The sequence below is a fragment of the Talpa occidentalis genome, unplaced genomic scaffold (assembly GCF_014898055.3).
Source record: "Talpa occidentalis isolate TD23 unplaced genomic scaffold, MPIMG_talOcc4v2.1 talOcc4.10, whole genome shotgun sequence".
Classification (NCBI taxonomy): Eukaryota; Metazoa; Chordata; class Mammalia; order Eulipotyphla; family Talpidae; genus Talpa; species Talpa occidentalis.
In genome coordinates this window covers 20,341,624-20,360,056 of record NW_023600993.1, presented here as the reverse complement: position 1 = coordinate 20,360,056, position 18,433 = coordinate 20,341,624, and the positions used below count along the sequence as shown (strand labels likewise).

Sequence of the window (18,433 nt, the reverse complement as noted above, 5' to 3'; positions counted from 1 at the left end):
CCAGAAACACATACACACTTTTTTGTCTAACATTCAGTGCCACCATAACACACCTATATCTTCTTTCTAATCTTATTTTTGGTTACTCCCACATTAATCAGGCCCCTTTCAGGTCTTCTTAACTAGTAATCACAGAAAATACAAATAACCCTGTCTCTTCTTGTACCTTTATTATTCTCTCCAGAGGACTCTGATTAGCTCTGCTTAGCTTATGTGACTACTCCAGAGAAGTTACGTGCTCTAGACCATTGACTGAGAGTGCCCTGATTCAATAGACAGAGTCCCAAGTTAATTCTTACTAGGTGGAAGGCAGGGACATGTGATTGACAAAACAATCATGATCACAAATAATCCTGAAAATAAGGGAAGTCAAACACACAACCAAGAATATACCCTTTACACCTCCTACATTAACTGTCAATGCTGATAATGTGAAGTGTGCATTTCCCTGACTCAAGACTACTGTTTATGCTGCCCCTTGCCCCTTCCTACCTTCACATTCCAGAAAAATCTATTTCTTAATGGATGCCCTTTACCTCTCTTTTCTACCACCTGGCTTTTACTTACTTATATAAGAATTCCCATGCCTCAAAAATCTAGGCAGGAACCAAGCCAAAAAATTAAGGCACCCTTAGTCTCTCTCTTTGATTGCAGTTTAATTCCTATAGTCAATTCAACCATCATTTGTGGTACCAGAAACAAGTGCCTTCTACCTGAAGTCTGAGTATGATGCCTCATCCTCCAGCACTGTTTTGTGTTCCCTAATGGTATAGGGAGTTGAGGCAGTCTCTCTATCTCCACAAAGTCCTAGCTCATTCCTCTTTACTTTTAGTAAGAATTTGCAGTCTGGCATCATGATACTTAGAACAAGGTCCAGCTCTTGCCCAGATGATCCTTTCCTTGCCAGGAACTCCCATTCATGCTCTCTCCTCTGTCATTCATCTGGTAACTTATCATAGACTATCTTTTTTGTTTTGTATCTTTGCATATTAAGATTGACCAATAGTTCTGAAGGACTATGCCACCCAAATGACAACAAGGAACAATCTGTGGTTTTATGAAAATTCCAAATAAATTATGCAGATAATAATAATTATTGAAGCCTTACTCCTTTGGAATCCATAACAGGAATGAGGACCAAGATTACATAATAATATTGTCTGCACATAGGAATGGGAAGTGTGATAGAGTACATAAAATAAAGTTGTCAAAAGTCTGAAAGACAGATGTATATGAGCCAACTAAAGACAGGAAAAATTCCAGGCCAGATTAATTTTGATTGTGTAAATGTATTAGTTAATATACAAGTTCGGCTATAATAATAAATATCCAGACATAGCAGTGTATTAAATAAAATAGCCAATTATTTTACCTTTATATTAACTGTCAAAATGTGAGCTGTTCAGGGTTAATCTCGTAATTACATGGAATCACAAACCTTAACTCCTTCGATAGTTTGTACTACCTACCATCCTTGGCATGCAGCCAATCTGAGATGGCTAGTCCAGGTTCTACCACCATATTTGCAACTGTCATATTGGTTTTCAAACTGGGATTTATTTTGAACTCCTGGTCCTGGCACAGCATTGAAATCTCGGAGAACCTTCCTGTTGTAGAGCTCTGGGTGGTCTTTCTACCCGCCCAGGAATAAAAGGTGTTGGGTATAGCACTAATGGGAGGAGCATCAGGGAGACATCTTCCAAAGCCAAGGTTGTCTTTCAGGTTGCAGAGTTGGTCTGTGATACTGATCCACACTGGGTCCTCTTCACTCTTACTCCTGTGGCCAGTGAGGACTAGAGCCGGCAGGCCGCGCTCTGAGAGTCTGATTTTCAGCAGCCCCATCCCTTCTGAACTGACAAACAGGCCGCTGTCTATTTTTACTCTGACTAGACTCTACTTCCGTTTACCTCAAGCACATCCTTTGTAGACTTATTCCCCTCACCTTCCTCTTTCCCACTTATTTATAACCACTTTGTGCTTATTTACAGAAAAAAAGAATGATCTTTAAAATGAACTGCTAATACAGCTGCCCACTGACCAACTGCCACGTGCCCGCTTTTAAGCCTCATCACAGACGTTTCTCAGCCTTTCCCCCCTGGAATGAGAAGACCAGCAGGAAGGGTGGTGACTCAAACCCAGAACCCAAAAAACAAACACCCACTAATGACTCACATGCTGGAACTAGGGAGATTTCTGAGACTTCCCTTTGCCCAAAGATGCAAATACTAACAACATTCCCATCCGCGGGAGGCCAGGCTGGCTCTTCCTGCGCTGGACTCGGCTGAGGTGGCACCGAGTTGGGCCTGCGTTGCCAACCCAGCCACGGAGTTTACTGGGTCAGGAGACTATGGGCGGCTGGCACCAGATTTCTTTTCTTTTTTCCAAATGCTTATTGGAAAAAATCTGATGCATCCATCCTGTGTGAGTCAGTGGTGAGTGTTTCAGTTTCTGGGGTAAAGGCGGTTTAGTCACCACTTTCCATCCCCCTCCTGCTGGTTTTAATTGTGATTTTAATTAGCAAGCATGTCATCTGAGGGGGGGGGTGGCCTTTCGTCACAACTGGAGTATTCTGGTTGTGTGGTCCTCAGTTGGCCACTGGGATCTTGTAATGATAAATAAATTTTTTTAGTGCTTTTTCTTTCAAAAGTTCAAAGGTTTTACCAAACTTTAACCCTTAGGGCCCTCAATTTATATTTAGATTAAATACATATATAAGTGAAGATGGGGCTCTTTTGTGGCAAAGTGCTTTGAAACCCTAAGATGAAAGGGAACCCATAAAGAGAAATTAACCTCATTTATTTTTTAAGCAGCATTTTGCATGCGTGTGTGGACAAATGTAATTCGAGGCAACTTGAATGAAGAGCCTCCTCTTCACTGTGCTTGTGATTCTGCCTGTCTCCAGTTAAGGGACCTTTTTTTTTTTTTTTCTCTTTCGCTTCTCTATTTCCCAAGCCAGAGCCTGTCTGCAGGGAAGGCTGATTCAGGTTTGTAACTAACCCTGAGCTCCAATTCTAGGCAAGACATCCCTCTGTGGCTAGGCCTCCTGGGTTGAGGACATCAAAGTTCAATACAGAAAAGGGAAAGTGAGGGGAGGAGAAGGAGGAGAAGTTGGAGGCCAAACCTTGGCTTTGCTTTCATACCGTTTGCATTCCTGAGTCCATTAATGCATATGTGGCAAAACCCTTGTAAGCACCCTTGTAAGCAGTGCAAGGTTAATTTTAGCTGGAATGCACTCGGATTAACATGCATATTACTAATATATTGAAATACCTCCATACTGATTTATAAATCATTGCCTATGCCTCAACCGTTGTTAAATATTTTAATTGCACTCCTGTTTTGTGACCTAGGAGAATGTCTTCCTTTTAGTTTCATACAGTGCTTAGCATAATAACCTTTGTCATATTTGAAACACACATACCAATTGTTGGCATAGGAGAATGGAAAACTCCAGCTGCTTTTCTAGGCCATCAGGGTAATAGTATGGAATCAGTTGGGTTTTCCTACAAACTGTATTTGAATGTTTCTAGAAGATTTAGAACTTAGCTTTTCCCAATCACACTCTTTGAGGTTCTGAACTGAAGGAGGGCACACATAATAATTGCCTGGATGGAGAACAAAATATCTTCCAGTTACAATTGCCTTCCAGTTATGGAGACCTAGCCATGCTGGAGGCAAGGCCCAGGCTTAAATATATCTGTTATGGATTGAATGTGTTCCCACATCCAAATTCATATGTTAAATCCTGATGGGACCTTTGGAAGATAATTAGGTTGAGACAGTGTCATGTGAGAGGGGCCCTCATCAGGGTATTCGTGCCCTTAAAAAAACAGAAAAACAAAACCCTGTCTCTCTTCCTCAATCTCTTCTCCCCTCTCTCCCTACTTACACTCAAAGAAGAGATCATGTGAAAATATGGCAGGAAAGTAACATTCTAGAAGCAAGGAAGAATTCTCACCAGAGCCATCTTGACTGTTCTCAGCCTCCAGCAAAGTGAGAAAATAAATTTCTGTTTTTGAAGTCACCCAATCTATGGTGTTTGTTGTGGCAGCCTAAGTAGATTAACATAGTGAACTCCTCCTGACTCACTGAATTCTCAGGAGATCCCCCATTTCTACACGCAGAAGTGCTGAAACAGCAGGGCCCTTGTGCCTGACCCTGCCACCCAAAGGTCAGTGACCTAGAAATAGAAAAATGGTCCATTTCATCTGGACTCTAAGAATAAGGGGGAAGTTTCCAGTATGTTCTCTGCCTTGAAGGCACACTCCCCATCAGTGTGTCAAGAAATTCACCGATCATAACTCCTCTTTCACTGAGTAAGGAAGAAGGAGGGAAAGATGAGAGATTGGAGAGGGCATGCCCTCAGACTGCCCACAGATGTGTTCTCGTAACGGTGCCAGTGGAAGGTGGGTTTGGGTTAGAAGTGCAGGTTGGATCTGGTGTAGAGAGGGTGACCCAGCTTACCTTCCCAAGGGTTGTTCCTCCTTCTCCTTGAGCCTTGCGGGGATTGGGGACATGGCAGATAGCCCCATCTCTTGAACTCACACTTTAGGTCTGTGGTTTTCTGCTTCGGCTACATGTTGGAATTATTTGAGGTACTTTGAAGGAGATTCTGACTTAAGCTGTTTAGGACACAGAGACCATCAGGATTTTTAAGCTCCTCAAATGAAGCTAGTGTATCATCCAGGTTGAGAACCACTCTAGAGGGCTCTGAGAGTGAGAACCTGGTCCATTTCACAAAGCTGTTTCACTAACTTTTCTTGTAATTCTGATCAATCTGGTACTTTGGCCAAGTGGATGCATTTATTATGCATGTGTGACATATAAGGCTGTTGCTTAACTTTTTTCATTCATTTGTATTTCAGCAGACTTGCTGGGCCAATAAGGACAAATATAGTTGCTCCCCTGTATCCACGGGGCATACTTTCCAAGTCACCCAGTGTTGCCTGAAACCACAGACAGTGGTTTCTGTATATACTGTTTTTTTCTTGTATATGGTAAAATTTAATGTATACTTTAGGCACAGTAAGAGATTAATAACATTAACAATAATAAAAGTAGAACTAACATCATAATACACTGTAATAAAAGTTAAGTGAATGTGGTCTCTCTCCCTGTCTCACTCTCAAAATAGCTTATTGTATATAACATTTTCAGATCAGTTGACAGCGGAAACCATGGAAAATGAAGTTGCAGATATGTTCCCTTGCTGTGCCTGAGTTACTACCCAGTAAGATTTACATAATTTCAAAAGATGTGATATCATCATTCATTCTTGGACAACATGCACCTGGATTCTAAGTTTTGGATTATTCCTTTCCTTTTCTGTCAACTACAGTAAACATCTGTTTTTCCTATTGTTTTTTTAAAAGTAAATTCAAAAAAGTTATTAGCTGTTTACTACAAACCAGGTATTCTGATTGATGATTTTGAGCAGTGTGCTATTTCTTTTTTTTTCTTTACAAATTTCAATTTTTATCAAAGTTGGATATATACGTTGTTTTAAAAGTTAAATGTGGTAATTGCCAGAAGGGTTTGGGGGTTGGCAAGATGAGTGAAGGGAATCAAGAGGTACAGATTTCTACTTTTAAAATAAATAAGTTGGGCTTCCCCGGTGGCGCTGCGGTTGAGCGCTGGGTTGCGAAGCTGCCCGCGGCCTCTGCGGCGCCGGTTCGATCCCCGGCTGCTCCCCGGCCACTGGAGGAGGGTCCCGCATGGCGCGCAGACCTCTCCTGCCGCCCACTGCTCCCCTCAGCAGTGTACTTCGGTCCTTCTGCCTGCTCTGCTCCCTGCTCTGGCACTGGTGAATTCTCTCACCCTCCCGCGCTTCTGACTGTACCCAGTGCATGTATAAATAAATAAATAAATAAATAAATCTTTAAAAATAAATAAATAAAATAAATAAGTCACAGGAATGCCTTGTACAGCTTGGGTTTCATAGACAAAATTATTGATGCATATTGCCAGTTATGCGGCAATAAAAAAAGAATATATCTTGGAGGTCTTTCCATGTCAGTATATATTACTTTAACAGTTGCAATTGGAAAAAGTTAAATGAAGCTTATAAAAATAGCAGTCCTCTGTTTTTATACCTTCCCTCCCTAATCCCCACTCTTCAAAGGCAATCATATTTAACCTTTTCATTGTTATTCTAATATATGTCCAGGTGACAGGTATATGGTGATCCATTGACTTACTAATGTGAAGAATAAGGAGTTAACTCTCTGGCTTTATTCTACTGCACACACTAACACTTCCTCAGTGACATCCTAATTAAGGCATAGATTTTGGTTAAATAAGTAGTCACTTAATTATACATTATTATCCACAGCTGAATCATGTAGTGTACTGATTAGATTTTCTGGTTTGAATAACTTCTTGCTGTCTCTGGATTTCATAATTATCTAATTTCTTTATTTGCTCACTTTCTATCCTTATAATTTATCTTGAGATTCTTCTCCAGAATATATCTTCTGTGACTGTGTTACAGTGTATCAGATAATCTATAAAATTCAACTTTGTATGGCCAGGTTTGCACTGGTTGTGCCCTAGACTTGAGAGAGCAGATGTTTTGGGATCTCCCTTCATCATCATCTCTGGATTGACTTTTCCTCTCTACTCTCTCTCTCTTCTGGTTTCTTGAACCTCATGCATTTCTCTTTCCTGGTTTACTTCCTCATTTTAGTAGAGCATCCCCTTCAATAGCTTCTTTTTCAGCACTGCATAGTACAAAAATCATTTGAGGCTTCGAGTATTCAAAAATGTGTATAAGGACAAATATAGTTGCTCCCCTGTATCCACGGGCATACCTTATTCAAAAATGTGTATATTCGAGTATTCAAAAATATGTATATTCTAGCTCCAGTGATGATGAGTAGTGATGATTAGTAGCCTGAGTATTTCTAGATTGGAATGAATTTTCTATTAGAGTTTTGAAGACATTGATCCATTATTTTCTAGCATCTAAGGTTCTGTCAGGAAGTCGATTGCCATTCTATTAACCCAATACTTTGTGTATTACTTATTTTAACACTCTGAAAGATTTTAGGAATGTCTCTTTTTCTCACTACTATGAAATTTCATTATCATATACATTGGCATGGGTTTGCTTTCATTTATTATCCTGACTGTTGGTGTGATCTCTTAATCTGGGAACTAGTGTCCCTTAGTTCTGGAAAATAATTTATTCCTTTGACAATTTCCCCTATTTTTCACATACTGTCATTCTGGAGCTTGTATTTATTAGTTATTGCATATTCATGGTATAGCCTCTCTTAAATTATATTTTCTATTTTCCATCTCTTTTGTTTCAGTTCTGCTTTCTGGGAGTTTTCTTTAATTTTATCTTTTAGCTCTTACAATGAATTTTTCACACCTCCTATAGTTATTTTCCAAAAGTTCTTTTCATTCTGTTTGTTTTTTTTCCTATTAAGTAGCATCTCATTAATTTTTCATTATCATCAGAGTAGAATTCTCTCCCTTTGGATTGGGAAAACATAATCACAGCAATGTAATATAGATATAGTATATAAAACATAATATATATGTGAAATTTTCTGCATATAACATATATAACATATAATACATAATCTATATTGCTAAAAACAATTTTAAATTTAACAGTTAGCAAATGCAAACAACATTATGACTATAGATGTATGATTTCTTTCTAGAAGATCAACATGAAAACAAATATTAAAATGTCTCCTTTCTGTGTATAGGTGTCCTCATGGAAGCTTCTGCACAGAATTGAGCATATCTCACTGGCTTAAAGTGTGATGGGTTATTAATTTTCATTACTGGATATTTTGTATTTATTTATATAAATCTGGAAATTAACTGATTTTTTCAAAAATAAAAGTTTTATGCATGTTTTCTAAAATATGGTTTTGTAATCACAGAATGAATTTCTTTTACCTACAGATTGTTTTTTCCCATTTCAAAAACTTGTATATTGTAAATGACATTCTTTATTACTCAGAAAGGTATATACCCCCTTAGCAGAATGATAGAACTTTGAGGGACTTAGTGAATATACTAAATATGTTTTCCAAAAATAGATTCAGAATTTTGTCCACTTTCAGCGATGATAGTACTTTCAATGTTTATAAGGTGTCATAGATCAAATTTTGAGACTTTCCATTTGATAGTATTTCTTGGATGGCTTTAACTGAAACTGGTAAAGGCATATCAGTAATTATCAACTTATATTCCATCCTTGTCTAAGAATTAAGTTTACAATAAGTAACCTTTTGAGCAAGCTGGATTTGTTCTGCTTCTTCATTTCATCCATGGAAAACACTTTCAGTTGTTTATTAGGTCTGGCTTTCTTCTGGGCTTGGCATTTTAGATTTGGTTCCAATCTGTGAATAACTTTATAACTAAAGCAATGGGTTGTTTTGAGCATCATTTTTAACTGGAGAGACAGAAATTCCATCATGCTTCAGGACCTAAGTTTTGTTGCCAAAAAGTTTCTCAAGTGGCAGCAATTATCCATTTGTGTTTTATGGAGTTTGGGTGTCCCAGAATAAGAGTAGGGTAGGAAATACTTAAAGGGAAATGCCAAACTGAATTAGAGACTCCTCCAATTCTTTGAGGTTACTTGCGCTTTTTGGAACTTGTGTGTGTGTGTGTACTTTCTAGATTTAGAAAAACTCTAGTCATTGGTCTATTAGGCTGAATATTAAATAGAAGTTCCTCCTTTGGCCAACATTGCAGTGCTCAGGACAGCTAAAACCACTAATACAGTTTTCATAGTCTTTGATCTGAGACATTTTTATGAGTAGGCACAGGACTTCTGAATGCATCAAACAATTGGACTGAGGCCTGGAAAGTCACCCTGGTGTGTTTGAACAAACTGAATCCCAGAAATACCATATTTTTTTTTATATTGGAGCATTCCTTTCCTTTTTTTAAAGGAAACTAACATCTCTCGTATCCCTTTTACACATTCTTGAGTAGTTGAAATATCAGTCTGAAAAGACTTTTTAAAAATGGTTACCTTTGTTCTTTTGCAAGGCTAGCAAAATAATAAACAAGAAGGTTAATACTAGATTAGCAAAATTATCATTAATTTTTAAAATTTATATAATCCTCTCCTTCCTCTCTTTTTATTCTCTCCTCTTAACCCCTATTCCTTTCACACACACACAAGCATATGAATACATACACACAGTTTATGTAATTTGAGTAATTTTATTTTTGAGTTTATTATTTTTTATAGTTATCTAACTGAATTGTTTATTTACTGTCAATTACTGTTAGATGACACTGCAGTTTATTAAACATCTTTTCTCTTTAGTTAATCATAGAATGAGATGAGTTATGTTATGTTGATATGAGAGGACAGAAATCAGATACAATAGAGTTAATGTGATTATTTCAGATATTTTCAGAATAAATGTAATTTTTCATTCATAAAACTTTTAAATAATTCCAAGATGCCCCAGACTGATCTTCTATGATGAAAAATGTAAACTAGCTGCTTTTTATAGGAGAAGAAGTGTCAATATATATTACATTTCATGAGATAAATACTAAAAGAGATGTTTTCTGGCAGCATCCTGGGAGTGTTATAGACTAAATGTTTGTGTCCTTCCAGAATGCATATGTTGAAACCTAATCCCCAAGGTTGTGGTGTTTGGATGTAGAACATTGGAAGTCATTAGATTATGAGGGTGGATGAATCCCCATCATCCTCATGAATGGAATTAGTTCTCTTCTAAGACAGACTCCATAGAGCTCCTTCACCACATCCCCCATGTGAGGATGCAGCAATAAAACAGCTACAGGACCAATCTGGCAGTGTCTTGACCTTGGACTTCCCAGTCTCTGGAAACCAGGCTATGTACTTCTGCTATAGCAACTTGAACTGAGTAAGTTAAGAGGGAGAAGTTAACTATTCTGCCTGAGGGAGGTTTCAGAGAAGGGAAACCACACACTTCTGGACAACTAACCTACAACAAAGGAGTGTGGTCTGTAACCTGGGATAGGAGAGCCTTTTCAATATAAATTGTACCATATGCAAAAATGAAACTAAACTATTATCTCACAACATACATGAAAAACAGCTCAAAGTAGATGAAAGACTTGAATGTAAGGCCTGAAACCATAAAAAACATAGAAGAAAACCTAGGCAGAACATTCCATAACATAACCTTCAGAAACAACTTTGAGGACTTGTCTCCAGCAGCAGTGAAAACGAAGGCAAATATGAACAACTGAGACTTCATCCACTAAAGAGCTTCTGTATAGTGAAAGAGACAGTAACCAAAATGAAGAGACACCATACTGAAAGGGAGAAAATGTTTTCATGGCATACATTGAACAAGGGACTGGTATCTAAGATCTGCAAAGAGCTCATACAACTCAGCAAAAACAAAACAAATAACTCAATCAAAAAATTGGCAGAAGAGCTAAATAGGCACTTCTCCAGAGAAGATGTGCAGATTGCCAATGGACATATGAAAAAATGTTCATCATCATTTATCATCAGGGAAATGCAAATCAAAACCACTATTGTGATACCATCTCACACCTGCAAGAAGGGCCCAATTAAAAAAAAAAAAAAACAGTAAAAAAAAAAAAAAAAACCAGAAACAGAAACAGAAACAGAAACAACAACTGCTGGCAAGGTTGTGGAGAAAAAAGAATCCTCTAACATTGTTGATGGGAATGTAAACTTGTCCCTCCCCTATGGAAAGCTGTGTGGAAGCCTCTCAAAAGACTAAAAATGGATCTGCCATATGGCTCAGCAATTCTACTCCTAGGAATCTACCCAAAGAATACAAAAACCTCCTCAAAAGGAAATCTGCACGCCTGTGTTTATTGCAGCACTATTTACAATAGCCCAGATATGGAAACAACCTAAATGCCCCAGAATGAATGGATCAAGAAGATGTGGTGTATGTATAAACACAATGGAATACTACTCAGTGATTAAAAAGATAAACTCATGTCATTTGTGGCAACATGGATGAAGCTGGAAGGGAATATGCTAAGGAGAAAGATACCAGATGGTTTCATTTATATGTAGAATATACAGAAACCAAACAAAGGGTCAGACAAAGACAAACCTTGAAAGCTGACCTTGTATCTGAGGCATTCTGGAGGGGAGAAGGAGGGAGAGGTGAAAACAGTATGGGAGGGGAAAAGAGCACAAAGGACTATGGTAATGGGCTCTGGGTGCTTTGGTTGTGGGAAAACGATGGTGATCACACTTGAGGGGAGAAATCCTACACTGTCAAAAGTTAACAAGGATATAAGAAAAAGTACCTCATTAAAAAATTAATGAATTAAAAATAATTAGTGGGTCAAAGAAGAAATCACATAAAAAATTAGGAATATTTTTTTTTTATTTTTTATTTTTCATTTTTTTTAAAGATTTATATTTATTTATTTATTTATACAAGCACTGGGTACAGTCAGAAGCGCAGGAGGGTGAGAGAATTCACCAGAGCCAGAGCGGGGAGCAGAGCAGGCAGAAGGACCGAAGTACTCTGCTGAGGGGAGCAGCGGGCGGCAGGAGAGGTCTGCGAGCCATGTGGGACCCTCCTCCCAGTGGCCGGGGAGCAGCCGGGGATCGAACCGGTGCTACAGAGGCTGCGGGCAGCTTCGCAACCCAGCGCTCAACCGCTGTGCCACTGGGGAGCCCAGGAATACTTTTTAGATGAATGAAAATATAAGCACAACAACTGTAATTTATAGAATGCAGCAAAATAAAAAACAGTGCTTGAAGGGAAATTTATAGTTTTTAATGCTTATATTAAAAAAAAAGATCGGGACTCCCTGGTGACACAGATGGTTGACCGCCACATTGTGAAGCTGTCCGCAGCCTCTGCAGCACGGATTCGTTCCCCACCGGCTGGTGAGAATCCCACATGGCAAGCAGACCTCTCCTGTCTCACCTGCTGCTCCCCTCAGCAGTATATTTTGTCAGCTGCCTGTTCTGTTCCCCGCTCTGTCTCTGGTGAATCCTCTCAACCTCCCGTGCATCTGGCCTGTACCCCGGTTCTTATATAAATAAATAAATCTTTAAAAAAAAATCAAGCTTTCAAAGTAATAGGCTACCCTCCATCTTAAGAAATTAGAAAAAGAGGGCCTCCCTCTTTAAAATGCAACCTCCCTCTTTAAAATGCAACCTATGAAGCTGTTCGCAGCCTCTGCAGCAAGAGTTCATTCCCTGGCCAGGGAGCTACCCACATGGCGCAGCAGACCTCTCCTGACTCGCCCGCTGCTCCCCTCATCAGTGTATTTGAGTCATGAGTCAATCTGCCTATTCTGCTCTCAACTCTTGTCTCTGGTGAATCCTCTCATCCCCCACACCTCTGGCCTGTACCCCAGTTCTTGTATGCATAAATAAATAAATCTTTAAAAAAAATTTAGAAAAAGAACAAACTAAACCCAAACAGAAGGAAGCAATAAAGACTACGCCAGAAATCAATGAAACAGAGAATAGATAATTCAGAAAATTTAAAAACTCAAAAGTTTTTGTTTGGACAGCTGACGCATTTAATCCCTTATTTGTAATATATTCTATGTGACATTTCTCTTCCTTTTACAAACGCTGCGTTTTAACTGACCATGGCCTCTTCTGGCACACACTGGACTTCTTAGAGTTGGGGAAAATTAGAGAGGAGGTGGGCAACCAGAGAAGCTGCAGCAAGTGGTTTTGATTACTGCTTTTCTTGTAAGTCACAAGAAAATCTGATGACTTTGTATCTAAGTATGGTACAGTGTGTGTGGGTGTGGGGGGGCGGCCAGGATTCAAAAACAGGAGTGCAAAGATGTACAGCTGGGGCCTGAGTGCACACCGCTGGATGATCTCTATTGCTGAGGAAGCATTCTAAGTGTTACGAAAGCCAGCTTGGAAAAAGAGCTCTTGGTTTGATACCTAGAGAAGGGGAGGAAAAGCCAGGGCTATAGAGTATGAGGAGGTGACCCATTGTCTTCCAGTATATCTGGTATTTACTTTCTGAGCCCCCATTCCATAACTGGCTTTTTTCCTGTTAATCTGGTTCTCCTGCATCCCCAAAGTATACCCTGTGTGTCTGTCCTCTCCTTGGCATTTCATTTCCGCCCCCTCCTCCCAGACACGGGCTATGGGAAGGTCAGTACTAAAAAGCGTAAGCAGCAAGCTTTCCTTTATGATTTTAATTCCTTGGCTAAGTAAGTTAGGTGATATCAATGACTGTAGGTTTGGTCCTTGGAGAAAATGGGGGCCTTAGAAGATGGGAGGGTAAATTTTGGAGTTTTGTTGAAATGATAGAAAATATGTTTTCTACCTTTCTTCCCTGGAATTAAAAAAAGAAAAAAAATACTGAGTGGTAGAAAATAAATGTGCGACATATATCTGGTAAAGACATATACAGCAACTATAAGAATTCTTACACATCAACAAAAAAATTGAATTTTCAAAAAGGGCAAAAGATTTGAAGATATAATTTAGTGAAGGAGCTATGACTTAACCTGATTCCTGGAAAATACCCATTTGGCTTATTTGTAATAATTGACAAGTTAATCTTAATATCCCATTAAAATTCAAAAGGGCATCAGGAGAGACAAAACAATTTTGAAAAAAAGAAGAAAGTATTTGAAATTCAAAAGTCTCCATTTCAAAAGTCACTACAAAGTTACAGTAAGCAAGACATTTTGGCACAAACATAAGAATAAAAATGTGGATCAATAGACTAGAAAAGTAATGTTTGGTCATATTTATGGTCCATTGTTCTTCAACAACATGCCAGGGAGAGCCAATGGGGAAAGAATAGTCTATTTTGGCAAATGGTGTTGGGTCAACGGATTTCATTGTACAAAAGAATGAAGATGATCACTAAACTTACACCATGTACAAGAATTGACTGAATATGGATCAAAGACCTATATGTATGAGTTAAATGTATAAAACTTCTGGAGTAAGCATAGGTGTGAACCTTCATGAGCTTGGGTTTTAAGTGGCTTTTTTAAAAAAGATTTATTTATTTATGCAGGAACTGGGGTACAGGCCAGAGGTGTGGGAGTAAGAGGATTCACCAGAGACAGAGTGGGGAACAGAGCAGGAGGATTGACTCAAATACACTGCTGAGGGGAGCAGTGGGCGAGTCAGGAGAGGTCTGCTGCGCCATGTGGGTAGCTCCCTGGCCAGGGATCGAACTCGTGCTGCAGTGGCTGCAGATAGCTTCATAGTGCTGCATCTTAACCTGTTGTGACAGCAGGGAGGCCCCATAAGTGGCTTTTTTAGATATGATAACAAACATAAAACCTACCCAAAAAAGCATGGATGAATCGAACTTCAAACAAATTAAGAAGTTTTGTGCATCAAGAAAGTGATCATAATCTATAGGATGGGAGAAATCATATTTGATATGCCCTAGAATCTATGGAGAACACTTAATAATGAAAAGACAACTCAATTAAAAGGCGAGTAAAGGGCCTCCCCGGTGGCGCAGCGGTTGAGCGCTGGGTTGCGAAGCTGCCCGCAGCCTCTGCAGCACCAGTTTGATCCCCGGCTGCTCCCCGGCCACCGGAGGAGGGTCCCACATGGCGCGCAGACCCCTCCTGTCACCCGCTGCTCCCCTCAGCAGTGTACTTTGGTCCTTCTGCCTGCTCTGCTCCCCGCTCTGGCTCTGGTGAATTCTCTCACCCTCCCGCGCTTCTGACTTGTACCCAGTGCTTGTATAAATAAATAAATAAATAAATAAATAAATAAATAAATAAATAAATAAATCTAAAAAAAAAAAAAAAAAAAAAGCGAGTAAAACTTTTGGAGCCTCCCTGGTGGCGCAGGGGTTAAAGACAGCACTATCAGTCTCTCACCAGCCACTGCAGTATGAGTTAGATTCCACTGCAGCACGAGTTCAATTCCCAGCAAACCAGGGAGCTGACCCATATGGCACAGCAGACCTCTCCTGACTCGCCTGCCACTCCCCTCAGCAGTGTATTTCAGTCCATCTGCCTGGTCTGCTCTCCACTCTGTCTCTGGTGAATCCTCTCACTCCCCACACCTCTGGCCTGTACCCCAGTTCTTGTATGCGTAAATAAATAAAATAAATCTTAAAAAAATGAGTAAAACTTTTGATTAGTTATTTCTCCAAAGGAGATATACAAATGACAAATAAACCATGAAAAGATCCTCAACATCATTAGCCACTAGAGAAATGTAAACCAGAATCACAGTGAAATCTCCTTCACATCCACTAGGATGCCTATACTAAAAAGTTGGACGATAAAGTGTGGAATGGTTGTGGAGAATCTGTAACACTCATAGATTGTTGGTATGAATAAATTGTGATAGTTATGTAAGTCTCTGATAAACAATGCAGCATATGATAAACCGTATGGAAATTCCTTGAAAGGTTAAACAGAGTTACCATATGACCCAGCAATTCTATTCCTAGTGTTACGCTCAAGAAAATGGAAAACATATATTCACATAAAAAACTTGACAGGAATGTTCAAAACAATGTTACTCATAAATTAAGAAGTGAAAATAATTCAAATGTTTGTCAACTGACTATGCATAAAGAAAATGTGATATATTCCTACAATGGAATATTATTCAGTTATGAAAAGAAATGACATATACTATTCATGCCACAACATGAATGAACTTTTAAAACATATGCTAAATAGGAGAAGGCATGGAAGAAACGACCACATATTGTATTGTTTCTTTTATATGAAGTTTCCAGAATATGCAAAATCTATAGAGATAGAAGACTTGTTTTCCAGAACTTTTTTAAGTGGAGGGAATGTGGAGTTACTGCAATGATTTTTTTCTAGGTGTCTTATGAAAGTATTCTTAAATAGTGCTGATGATTGTAAACCTTGTAAATTTACCAAAAGCCCTGAACTGTATATTTTTAACAAGTGAATTTTGTGATATGTAAATTACATCTCAATTTTGAAAAGAATCCAAGAATTTATTAAATTATCAAAAAAGTGAGTTGTGAGGAATCACTTCAGTGAGATTCCTTTCAATTTCAATCACTTTCAGTTGTGGAGACAGGGCTTTTCTTAGTCTACAGCAAGCATTGGAAGCCTCCAGCCACAGCCAGCCACTATGGACTGATCTCATTTTCATTTAGCCTTAGCATTGCTTTGCTTATGATGTCCACAGAATGGGAGAAAGCCTTTTCCCCAATCCCCTGCCCTGGTTTTTCTGTCCTGTTTTTCACTTTGTCCAAATGTTTCCCATTCTTTCTAAGGAAACATTCCACTACTCTTTCTTCCTCATTTTTCATTCTTATTCTGGCTCCCTCCTTCCCCTCCCTCATGTGCTTCTTCTGTCATTTCTGTTTTCCTTTCTACTCACCTCTCTATCGCTGACTCTATTTCCCACCCATTGCATCCAATCTTCCTCCTCATCCTATTTATACGACTCTCTCTTAACTGTCAAATACGTGGAAAGAAAGTCTATTTTAAAGTATTTTTGTAAGAATTGTGTATTTTTGGGGTACTCTCTCAGGTGAAAAAGGAAGTGATTCTGATGCTTAATATTTCTTTAAGGAAAAACAACTCTAAATTAATTGCATGGTTGGTTTTGCTTTAGGGGCTGTAACCAGCAATTAAAAAAAAAAAAAGATTATCCACCCATGCAATATGAGTAGCTACAAATAAATAATTGAGCTAAGATACTTTCTTGAACATTATAAAGTGATTTGTAAGTATGAGCAGACACTACTGGTAAACACTGATAATATCTAGTGTGGTGGTGTTCACTGACAGTTCTTAATTATTATTCGGCTGCTCTGTGTGTAGACACGCCTGAGTTAACCATTTAGGCTATAAAGTGAAAGCCTCCTACACAGACAGTTTCGTTTCACTCCCATAAACTTGATCACATTTTCCCTCAGGAATGTCCTTTTTGAACTAAAAAAATATGGGATGGATTGCAAGTTCTTCTTTTGTGCAGCCATCTTCAGAATGACCAATTATTCTTTCTCATTCATCTGGAAGAGCGAGTAAGTACAAAAAGAATACCACACACCACAAGGCTGTCATCTCCTTCAAATAAAATTCTGATGTCTGGCTTGAATGTTGACATGTAAATTCAGTGTTTTCTTGTGTGAACAGATCAAGGGAAATGGATTTTCTCTTCACTGTCATTTTGTGAAGAGTTTTTCCATTTGTTGATAAAATGCTAAGAGAATGAACTGGTTAACTCACTTGTCTTCAGGATTGAAATCCAAGTGCCCAAAGTAGTGGTGTCAGAGTGATGAGGAGTCCAGATAATGATCTCAGGAACCTTCCCAAACAATGTGACTGTGTGATTAGAGTGGGTCAGGGAAGAGGCTGACTTAATTCTTTAGTCAGTTCTTAAGAGGCCAGCTTAGAGATAAAGCACTTATGTGAGAACTAGTCTAGTGTATTAGTACAACTATTTTGAAAGATGAGTGTTATTTTTAGGTACTAAGTTTTAGGCACTCTGAGGAGAGCTGAGGAAGGTTGACTCCACTGACTGACATTAGTGTTCAGCCAGCTGAACCTTTCAGGTCCCCTGGTATGCTTGAGGAGCTTGGTATTTGCTTTTTTTCGCCTTCCTTATACTGCATAAAGGCTCTATATCTGGTTCTGTTAACTCTTTAACAAAAATGAGTCCCCTCTTCTTCCTGGGCACACAGCTAGACTACATTTCTCAATCTCCCTAGTATCTAGGGTGGCCTGGAGACCGAATGCTACCTAATGCAATATGTGCAGAAATGATTTATGCCATTTCTGAGCCAAGCCATTTTAGAAATAGGTATATCTCCTCTTTGCTCTACTTCTTCCTTTCCTGATTGCATGCTGATGTAAGTGAAGCCCTGGGGAAAGAGAAGCCACGTGATAAAAACATATGAGTTTTAAAACGGAGAGTGTGCAGGAGGGTCACCCACCATCCAGAGACAACCACTTCTTATGTGAGCAATATATAAACTTTTATTAGGCTTGAGTATTATATATTTTGAGGTCAATTTATTGTAGATACTAGCATGACCCTAACTAAAAAGAGATTTGGGTGGCTAGTATTGAAGCACTGCAGTTAATGAAAGCAGCACCAAAAAAGGTACTTTGCCAAATACATGAGAAATGCCATTTCAAAAACATTATACGTTTACCTTTTCTTCCTTATCATCCCTTTATCATTGACTCACTTTGTGTTTTTGTCTAATTAATTTTTTGGTAGCAATATCTCTTTTTCAGAGCTTGCCCCCCTCAGCCCTTCCTCCCCTGTCCCTTGCCTTCACCCCCTGCCCTGCCCCCCAACACACACCAAACTGGACTGAGTTTGGGGAAAGTTCCAGGAAAATTTTCATAAATTCTCCCCTGGTAAAATTGAGAGCGAAAAGGGAACATGGTGAGGAGAGGATGGCCAGGGATGAAGAGAAAGGCCTTGGGATTATCAGGGTGTTTGAATTGTTTCCATCAAGATGATGGAGAGAAAGAAACAGCTGTC

At 39.0% G+C, this 18,433-nt stretch overlaps 1 long non-coding RNA gene across 2 annotated transcripts in view; it reads left to right on the top strand.

The window, feature by feature from the left end:
- LOC129145412 (uncharacterized) overlaps positions 1–17,030 on the top strand; it is a 148,782-nt gene extending 131,752 nt beyond the window's left edge. The window contains exon 4 of one of the 2 annotated variants that reach the window (XR_008550942.1): positions 16,854–17,030. This is a non-coding gene — a long non-coding RNA (uncharacterized LOC129145412). Of the gene's footprint in view, positions 1–5,157; positions 5,333–16,853 lie in introns of those variants that run through there. The other variant, XR_008550941.1, reaches the window with a different exon arrangement.
- Positions 17,031–18,433: the final 1,403 nt, after the last annotated feature.